The 9,025-nt window shown below is 31.2% G+C and overlaps 1 long non-coding RNA gene across 1 annotated transcript; it reads right to left on the bottom strand.

The window, feature by feature from the left end:
• Positions 1-664: 664 nt before the first annotated feature.
• On the bottom strand, positions 665-4,151 carry LOC127737514 (uncharacterized). The gene is made up of 3 exons (XR_007999611.1): positions 4,094-4,151; positions 1,552-1,629; positions 665-760 (listed from the first exon to the last, which is right to left on the bottom strand). It is a non-coding gene; the product is annotated as an uncharacterized LOC127737514 (long non-coding RNA).
• Between the last annotated feature and the right edge of the window lie 4,874 nt (positions 4,152-9,025).

The raw sequence follows: 9,025 nt of genomic DNA, 5'->3' as shown, positions 1-9,025 counted from the left end.
ACAGATCAAATATCAAGTCATTCTGTTTAATTGTACATTTTTGTATTTGCAACATGTGCGACAAAAATGTTTACGTTCAATCAAATGGAAAAATCAAAGTAACGGCAAATATGAAGTGTGTATCTAACAAAATCCGAATAGTGATTACACGTTAGAACTTATTTATGTCGACTGGGATGACCAAATATGAAGTGTGTATCTGACAAAATCCGAATAGTGATCACACGTTAGAACTTATTTATGTCGACTGGGATGACCAAATATGAAGTTACTCTGTGCGGTAGTGTATTACAAAATTGTGCAAATATTTGTTTGACGAACGAACAGACGGACGGACGAACCGACAGAAAAGGTGATTGCAATATAGCTCCCACTTCTAATTAAAATACATTTTGAATTGGACTTAGTGGAGAGAGAACCATTTTCTTCCAGAGCGATGACAATCAAAGGTGCGTGCTATTGAATCTTTTTATAATGGTGCTTTACGGAAAGTGTTAGCTATATCGTCTACTTTTGGTCATTGTGTAGGCTATCTGGTGGTTTGTAATTGCCACATTGTATATCTCATCAATATTGTCCGCATGCACATGCATTGCCGAAAGAACTAAAATAATAACTTTATCAAAGTGATAAAAATATAATAAATATAGTGTACCTGTAAATCTCCCCTAGAACAGTATTCTGTTATTATCATGATATGCGGGTGTTTGGTGTGCAATCCGATGAATTTTGTTAGATTACTGCAGTTGAAATCCCTCATCTAAATATATATGTCCATTGTTTAAGATTTTAGTTATATGTCGATTAATTTATTCAATACTAAGCGTATTCTAAAATGAAAAAAAGAGTACAAAACCAAGCACTGGTTAGTTTGTAGACTAAAAAAGATCTAAACCAAAATGAACATAGCTGATAAATCAATCCAGATATGATATGATACAAAGTAGAAATTTCCAAAATGCACTGTTTGAGTGCATTTTCGGTATTTCACAGATATGTTCAAAAACAGTGTTGTTGAAAAACAGTGTTTTTACAAAGGCAAACAATCAAAACCTACATATAAACAATTATCGACAAAAAAAGAGACAGAAGATACCAAGTGTACATGCAAAACTCATGTGTGAAGATACCAAGTGTACATTCAAAACTCATGTGTGAAGATACCAAGGGTACATTCAAAACTCATGTGTGAAAGAAAAACTAACAGCGTCGTGGCAAAATAAAAAACGACGAAAAGGGTATGCAGTTCCTGCTCCACCTGTGGCACCCGCATTTAAAAATCCAAGCAGACGTTTGACAGATTATTGTATTATTATAAGGAGAGGTTAAACATGTAAACTAAAAACGTCTCTATATCGATATCTTTGCTTTAAGGTCACACTGCGCTGAGCCGATACCCTTGATATCATCCTTATAGACTGACCTAGTAAATGGAAAGATGTTATAGACCCGATACCCTTGATAACATCCTTATAAACAAACCTAGTCAATAGAAAGATGTTATATAAAGATTTTATAATTATTAAAACATAATTATATTAAAATTGTTACCTCAATCATTTCTAGAATCATTTTCCTGTCAATATTCAAGCGTTTTACTTCCAGTGTTTTAAAATGAACCTTGTTTCCCTGCAAGAGAAATAAAAAGGGTTGTAAATGTGAGGCATTTCGTTAAATGTTTCATGATTATACGCTATCAATGTTACAATGTTAATTGATGTCCATTTTTATATCTAAAAGATATAACATAGACGTTTAGAAAAAAAACAAATTGAGCAAATCAAATCCAATGAAAATCTTAAAATCTTCGGAAGGTTTAGCAGTCCCTGAAATGGCTTTGGATGATGTTGTTATCACCATGTAGAACGCCACATGTGGGGTGTCGGCTATGTTTGACACGGGGTGGCGGTTTTGAGCGGAGAAAAACGATCAAGGTAAGTTCAAGTATCAAAATTTCTTTTTTGAGAATTGTTAGTACCTAATAATGTATTGCACGGAAGGAACCAAACCATAATCTATTTCCAGCAAGCAGAAGCAGACGTTTTCAGTGCTCTGTTTTCTCAAACACCTCTCCCTAGTTTTCCGTATTGCATATTTTGAGGCTTCATATGCAAGTTTCAGCATAAAAAAACTACTTTTGACGATTGTTTCCTGTATGATTTATATAGAAATGAAGTCCTATCATAGAATTTAACCAAATGCCAGCTTCTTAGTTAAAATTTATTGTGCTTTCAAAACTAATTTTCATCAAAATATGATGTGTCGCTCGGGGAGTCAGATTTTGCGTCTCAAGGGGCAGAGGCATTTATCAAAAAAATGATAGATTTGCAAATAATTCGGCCTTTATCTGATACTTTGTAGTTCAAATACACCTACTCTGTTATGTTGACAAATTGTAAACTTAAGGTATTTCATTTGGCCTATATTTTAGTCTTTTAAGTAATGTGCATTAAATAGAGAAAAAGCCTCAAAGTAAACAAATAATGGAATATGAAGAGAGGTGATATGTTATTTGTGTTTGTTTTATACGTTTAAAGCACATAACTGTTGAATAACACGCGTATGAATGCAAAAGGGTGTACCCGATTCATTATATTAAGATTATTATATTTTTTGCATTCATACATTTGTTATTCAACATCTCTATGCTTTAAACGTATAAATCAAAAACCTCCGCTTCAAAACCGCCACCTCGTGTCAAACATAGCCGACATCCCACATGCGGCATTCTACACGGTGTTGTTATGTTGAATTTATATACACATTCATATATTCTTGTCTTAGATAGATTCAATATGGTTCGATGAAGCCCCAATATGTCCATTTTGAAGCACAAATTTCAAATTAGGAATTGTTGACCCCTTTCAAAATTAATCAAACCTAACACAAGGTTTAAATAGGAAATTTGTATTTATGTTGAAATTATTTGTTATAAGCGAATATCTTCATCAAACCAAAGACAGCAAAAAATTTGACTTTTTTCCACGAATTAAGGATGTAGTCAGGTCAGTTTTAGAAATTTTTGTCAGATTTCGGACTCGTTGTTTTTTTCCTACAATACAGAGTAAAATATTTTGAACCATATCACCCACCTTTCTTTAAATAGAATACTTCAATAGGTCATAAAAAGATCATTACGAAATTTTGAGCAGATTCTAGATTTCTTTTCTTACGATTTGAGACCCAAATAATGCCAATGCTTAATATAAGGTAAAAGTCCGAGTCATACTTTTCCCGCCATTTTTTTAATCAAATATCTCCAAAAGGAGTTTCATAACTTATCAATATTATTAGCTTATTTTGTTCCTTAACTAATGCTCTTCTGACTTATACTATCAATTTTAAATTCTAGATTTTTTTATTTCACCTGACTACATCCTAAGTAAAAACTTGTCAATTTCTATCAGTATTTGGGACATATAGCGCATTTCTCGACAAAACCAATCTTTAAATTTGTGTGTGTAATCTCAAATTACTTATTTGTCTTGAATATATAGTTTGTCGATCCATGCGCTATATGTTTTCTTGGCCTAATTGGGGTTGAGATCCAGACGATTGCCATTTTTCAGCAAAATCACGATTTTGACCACATTTGGGTGTAAATGTCAACGCTTAAAAAGAAAAGCTATAGTTCTCGTGCTATTTACATCCCATGTCGTCAATTTTAAATACTTGTATTTAAAAACAAAATTCGGTCGTAAAAACCTACTGCTTAATAATGCTTTGCTACAGACGTGGGAATGAGTCAGCAGATGTAAATACATATGTTCTATCTATTCTTGTGTGTGACCATATGAACTAAAGAATAAAAAAAAACTATGCTATAAAAGTGAAGTTATCATTTTAATAGTGTATCGTTGAAACTTGTTGCAACTTAGCATGTAACAATATTGATTTGAAAAAATGAATTTGAGACCACCTGAAATGATTTATTTTTTTTGTTAATTAATATATCATAGATTTATGTAACACCCCATAAATCATCCGTATACTTCTACATGCAAACAAATGTAAATGTCAATGCAAATCTGCTTTTTTATTGAATTGACGACGAATAATTTGGTCATTCTGATGCTAATATACTTAATATTACCTTATAAATGGCTGTATTTGCTGAAAATCCATCATCATTTGATGAATGCTTGTCTACCGACTTTAAAGATAAATACAAACAATATTAGTAATTGTGCTACAAAATCTAAGAAGAACTATTCACAAATAATCTTCAAAGAAACGTAATACATTTGCCTCGATTAAAAACATAGATCAAATTAAGCTAGTAAATATGTTCTCAAAATAATATTTCATTATTTTTGTATTCAATATGTTGATACAATTTAAAATGCGGAATGCGTATACAAAATCTTATTAAAATCTTCTACATACTCAATTAAGTGTAATCTGACATCAAATATAATAATTTTGAATGTTTTTGTTTATTTCATTTATATTTTATTTTATATCAATATATTTGTATGTCTATCTATTTTATTTAGCAAATTATATCCATGTTGAGGATGAAATAAGCATAGCTTCAAATGAGGAAGTCAACAAAAGCCAATTTGTCAAATAATATGGAGGTATTTATATGGTTTAGAAGTCTGAACAAGTATTTTACTTTACTTTTTCCTAATTTAATTGGAATTCTTTATTTGGACATGATTATTTTTCACATAACTCTCCCTCTGGATTAACGCAATTGAGGACAATAACATGTGTTATACAAGTTTGTGTATTGATACAAAGTTGTTAAGATATATAAATAATTTTCTAATATAAATGCCTCGTATTTTTTGTCCGTAGTAGTATGTCTTTGAAGAAGACGAGCGTTTGTAGTGAGTGTGGTCTGCTGTACTGTCAAATTTTTAATATTATTTTTTTAATCTTTCAGATAATATTCAAATACAAGAAAAGATGATTATAGTCATGAATAAAATGTATTGTATTTTGGATGTTCTAATACAAACCCCTGACATTAAACTATGAAAACTGTGAGACACAAACTTGCGAAATAGTAGATTTTCTTTATCTATTTTCCACCAGTTACTTCGGATATCATTCTCATGGAGATGTTTTCTGTGAAGAAAATATTGTGGTTATTACAACGAAACTATATATGTCAACGTCTATAAGACAGCAAGCTCTTTTAGTAAAATACTAAAACAAATATGATGGTATGATTGTCAAGGAGACCACCTTGTTCATAACAGAAACAAATATTAAGGATGCGAACACATACGGGTCATTGATAATTAGTAAAACCAATACCGTAACGTAAGCCATAAGTAGCACTAAGACGCTTAGTTTGAACCAATTTTTAGGGGGAAAATTAAAGGCATGTTTTATACTCGATTAATCTACTTCTCTGACGTCGGTCTATTGTTCTAACTGTAGATTATTTTTTAAGAATCCACCCACCACTTTGTTAACTTAAGATAGCTTATAATATATTTTTTTAACTTTTTAACATACGATCTTTTATTCTTTCAAAAACGAGTTTCCTATGAAGAGTTCGAAATCGCGCGTATTTTCATCGTAAATCATTACAGTATTCAGCCTATGATGATAACACTTTACCACGAGTGCTGACATAAATTAAAATACACTGTTAAAGCGCTTAATTGTCAATACATGTATATGTCAATAATTTCTGTCTCATTGATAATTAGGTTTTGTATTTTATGAAATATATAGCATGTCTGGGTTTGTTCACGTTCTTTTCAAATTGTTTTGATATGTTTTATTTTGGCTGTTATTTTGTTGAAGAAGATTATGTTCGACATTTGAACAATTATATAGCAATATCAAAATATAGATTGACAACGATACATGAGAAAAAAATGAATAAAATATTTCTTTAAAATCATAAAACATCGCTTATTCTGGATGTCAGGTTTGAACATTGGTCGATTTTTAACATCGTTATAATGAACTGAACCTTTATATGATTGTGGCTTCTACACAACAGTTGTAGCCACTATTATCAAGGAATTGTATATATCAGTACAATTCCTTGATAACATAAACATCCATGTGCCCATTTCACTTGTCATTTTTAACGTACAAGAACTTTTTATTTTCTTTTTCATCATATCAAATGCTTACTTATGGTTTTAGTTTTAGAATAGTATCGTGCTATCGATCAACTTATCTTTGTTTGATTATAAATGGTACAAATAAACATCACGTCAACATTGAATGGACTCTAATTTAAATAAAGTAGTAAAATACACAAACAAAATCCTCGACATTATATGAAAATGAAATATATAATACCTCTGAGATTAAAACAATACTTTGCTCGAGATAAAAATTACGATGAATAAATTTCATTCCGGTTACAAGGTTCGAACTCCGTACTGTTAATATCATCGTTATGGCGTTTGTTGCCAATGTCTAAGCGATTACGGCTATGAACAGCTTGATTGGAATTTTATAAAATCAACATGATTATACACCTGAAGCAGGAGGAATTCTGCTGGGGATTCGGGGATGCGGACCACAGCTTAAACTAACTTATTGACTGATTGACGATGCATGCCAAATGTAATTACGCTAAAATAATCTTAACTTAAAGGGGCATTAGCTATGGGATATAAAAAAAATTAATTAAAACATGATTTTATTTGTTAAATCATAAATGAAAGGGAAATAGTGAAATAATAATTCGCTTTTTGCAGCCAATTTAGTTCAATTTTGTCAAAAAAGCTAAAAAAAAACATCGTTGATGAATTATTCACTTGCAAGTGAATAATTCGACCTGATTGAATCCGTATTCATGTGACTTTCAATTTAACCCTTAGACTGGCCATGGATTACGCATGTTTCAGCTATTAAAAAAAAATGCCAACATTGAAAGTGAAACAAGGATGAACCATTTGGTTGACTGATTCACTCAACAAAAAAAAATCATTCTTATACAGGTAAAAACGATGATAAACTTACTTTTAAACCTACAATATGAAATCAAACAGCCCCATAAAAAATCCAATTGCACCTGGTCGCTATCTAGTAATATTGATATTTATATTTATATCGGGTTATTCGACCGTCGGTAGTTTTCGGAGGCAATCTCGATGGTTAATTTGATGACGTTTAGAAAAAATACACACGATATGTTCACACATATCATCGAGTCTATTCATTGTTAATTGTTTAATTTAGACTTTTTGTAATTTGGATATAAATTTTAGTAAGTTATAAATGAAATATGAGATTTTGAGTCAGATCGGTGAACATGGATTTGACAACTAATGCCCCTTTAATGAAACGGAAACAGTTTAACAAACTTCATATTCTATTTTTTAAAAGAAACTTCAGCACATAATTTCCATTTATATCGAAAAGCCATATGAAATGGAGCCATATGAATTGGTAAGTGTATGGCAATTGCGCTAACCTTATAGATCTGGAGTAGAAGGGCTATTCTCCAGGTGAATTGGTAGCCAGCCCTCAGACAACTTCTTACATATTGCTCATGATGGAGGTTTTTTAAAGACCTTGACAAAACACACAAAATGTTCACACATATTATCGAGTCCATGCATTATTAATTGTTTATTTTTGACTTTTTGTAGTAATTTGTTATAATTTGTCTGTTTTACATATTGCGAAATTATATATATATATAATTTCCACCGAGGAGGAAAAAAATCCTTAAAACTGTAGGAGTCCTGTACTGAAGCCTGAGTTACAGGAAACAAGTGATGATAGGGACTCATTCTATGTTTTTTTCATTAATGCCCTCTGGGGAAACTGTCCTTAACTTTCTTATCCAAAAACATTCCCGAGCAAGTCTGTCGGCCCTTGATATATAAATATGCAAATACAATACTGCTACAAATATAAAGATTTATTTGTGAGAGCTGATGTCTCCTCTAATAAAAGCTCTTCAACTGCAGGATGGTGCAAGTCGTGTGGTAACAGACGATGTCTGACTTGCCAACAAATACTGAATACTCAAACATTTACTTGCCACTCCACTGGGTTCGTATACACTATATATTGCAATGTAACTTGCAAAACAAAAATGTTGTATACCTTCTTCGGTGTCGATGTGGCATGCAGTATGTTGGCGAGACAGAACAGCCATTCAACAAACGCATGAATGGTCATCGAAGTGACTACACCTGCAAGCCCAGTTTCCCCAGAGGGCATTAATGAAAAAATCATAGAATGAGTCCCTACCATCACTTGTTTCCTGTAACTCAGGATTCAGTACAGGACTCTTTCAGTCTTAAAGAATTTTTTCCTCCTCCAAAACATCAATATTGAAAAAAATTTACCAGCGTATTGATTCGTGATAATTTGTATAACGATCAAGATTATTATTTCAGTTTGACTACCACATGTCAAGATAAGAATCATTTGATATCTTAAAGATGAAGGATATTAGTTATCAGAAATATTTAACATTTGTTAATGATTTTACTTTTTTTTTTGGTGATGTTGTACCCTTTTAGATTTGCTTATTATATATTTTATTTGGAGTGTACTGTATCATAATTATATGATTCATCGCTCCGTAAGATTTATCGTTGGCTATTATTCAGATATAAATATATATATTATCGCCAATGGCAGTCAGAAGGGTTTAAGAACATTTGTTGTTCGACCTGTTAGTCAAATGCGTTTTGTTAAAATATACTTTTTCATTTTTTTGGTCTTTTGGAAAATGTTGTTTGTGCTGTATTTAGACCCCTCGAACAAGAAATTTGTTTTGCATGCTCACGTCTAAAAATTGCGGTTTTTATCCAACGCAACCATAGGTTTGAACGTTGTTTTCTATTTAGACTTGTAAATTTCAAAAGTTCTAAATTTTGGTCATTAAATTTTTTAAACTTTTCAAAACAAGATAAATAAATTCTGTATATTAATATATGTACGTATAAATAAATTATAAATACTAAAATCTATTCAACTTAAATAATTTGTAATGATTAAACATTAAATGAAATATTTATTAACCAATATGAAATTTGGAGTTAAAAAGTGGAGTTAACACCCCAATTAAGTTATATTTAAC

Source organism: Mytilus californianus, unplaced genomic scaffold, assembly GCF_021869535.1.
Source record: "Mytilus californianus isolate M0D057914Y unplaced genomic scaffold, xbMytCali1.0.p SCAF_4, whole genome shotgun sequence".
In the NCBI taxonomy this organism is placed as follows: domain Eukaryota; kingdom Metazoa; phylum Mollusca; class Bivalvia; order Mytilida; family Mytilidae; genus Mytilus; species Mytilus californianus.
This window is presented reverse-complemented; position numbering and strand designations above follow the sequence as displayed.